Genomic DNA, 2,179 nt, shown 5'->3' on the forward strand with positions numbered 1-2,179 from the left:
CTGAGAGTGGATCTAAAACGTCACTTGAGGAAGAACCAGCCCCCGTTCTACTGATTCGGTTGATTTACGTGTAGGTGACATGGCAGCACCTAGGAGAATTACTATCCAGGAGGCTGGAGCCCTTGATTTTTCAATGCAACCGTTTCAAGCGCATCACCCAGCGGTGGCTACAGACTTTGAAATAAAGACTGCACTGCTAAACTTGATGCCTAAGTTTCATGGCTTACCTGCTCAAGAGCCTATCAAGCACCTGAGAGATTTCCAAGCAGCCTGTTCTACTGTTAGGCGTGATGGTGCAGATAAAACTTCAATTTTGTTAAAAGCCTTCCCATTCTCTCTTGAGGAAAAGGCGAGAGAGTGGTACTACACTCAACCCGCAGCAACTGTATCCGACTGGGATACACTTGGAAGAGAATTTTTGGAAAAATTCTTTCCAGCTGAAGTTACTGATAAACTGAGGAAAGACATCTCCATGATTGTTCAGGATGAATCCGAGACTCTCTATGAATACTGGGAGCGCTTCAACAACCTTCTGGAAGCATGCCCCCCACCATATGATTCACAAGATAGTGTTACTCGGCTACGTCACTCAGGGTATGAGGCCCCAAGATAAGACCACATTGGAAAGTGCTAGCAATGGGTCTATGAAAAAGTACAAGACCACTGATGAGGCATAGCAATTGATCAGTGACAGCTGAATCTACTCAGAACCACAGGCAGAAACAAGGTCGTTCAAAAGCTGTTGCAGAAGTATCCTCTAGCAGAGAGACTACTGCTCTAACTTAGAGTATCTGTGAAATGACCAACTTACTGAAGCAGATACAATTGAATCAACAACAAAGTCAGCAAGCTCAACCTTCTCCACCACAGCAAAGCCAACAGTTAGTCCCACAGAGAGTGTGTGGAATCTGTGCTGATTATAGCCATTATACTGATGAATGCCCGCAGCTCCAGCAGGAAGATAACACCGTGGCAGCCACTCATAACTTCTATGACCGCCCCAACCAAGGGTACAATCAAGGTGGCAATTACAGCCATGGGCAGGACAATTCTAACCAGAATTGGAGAGATAATTCTAACCAGAATTGGAGGGACAACAATAACAGAGAAGGCAGAGACAATCAAGGAAATCAAAGGTGGAATAACAACAACAATAGGCAGCAGAACCAGAACCAGCCATACAGAGCACCTCATCTGAGGCAATCCCAAGGACCACTGAATAACCAACAGCAGACCTCTCAGATCACTTATCCTTCTTCATCTGCTAATGATGAGTTACTACAATCTATTGATTGGAGACAACAGGCCATGGAAAATAACCTTAATTCTACTCTAAATGGTCTGAACTCTACCTTGCAAGCTCTTATCTCACAGATTGGATCAATGAGTAACTCCAATAACCAGCCTTTGAGCTCCAGTGGAATCCCCTCTCAACCATTACCCAATCCAAAGGGTGGTATCAATGCCATCACCCTAAAGTCCGGAACCACACTGCAGGAGAGGAATCAGGAGGAGCCAAACCCACCAGAACACGCCTCAGCTGAAGAGTTGGTGGAGGTAGAAGATGTTGAAGAGGAAGAGGACATACAGGACATGGTTGATGAAGAAGAAGTTCAACCACGGGAAGAAGCACCAGAGGACGCTGAAGCTGTGAAGGACACCATTCCCATTCCATTTCCACAACTTGCAAGGAAGCCCAGAAAGCAGCTGGAACCTGATCCCAAAATGGTAGAAATATTCAAAAAAGTTGAGGTAACTGTTCCCCTTTTTGATGTTATTCAGCAGGTACCTAAGTACGCAAAGTTTCTAAAATATTTATGTATACATAAAGACAAAATTAATGAATTAGAAACTATTCCTTTAGGTAGTTCTTGACAAACCCCATTTGTAGGGTTTATCTTGTATTGATTTTTGGGGATTTTAAGATTTTCCATAGTTGCTACACGTATGGTGGTGCGCACGCGCATAGTACGCGCACGCGCCGTTGCTGCCACCTGGTTCACTTAAAACAAAACGTGGCCAGCGAATTCTAAAGCCTTGTGAGCCCAATCCAACTCATTTCTGATGCTATTTAAGCCAAGGATTGAAGGGGGAATGGGGAGACTTTAGATACTTTTCATACTTTTCATACTTTTCACACTTTAGAAGTTAGTTACCATTAGTTTAGTTTTAGCTTAGT

The sequence above is a fragment of the Arachis ipaensis genome, chromosome B07 (assembly GCF_000816755.2).
Source record: "Arachis ipaensis cultivar K30076 chromosome B07, Araip1.1, whole genome shotgun sequence".
NCBI classification, from domain to species: domain Eukaryota; kingdom Viridiplantae; phylum Streptophyta; class Magnoliopsida; order Fabales; family Fabaceae; genus Arachis; species Arachis ipaensis.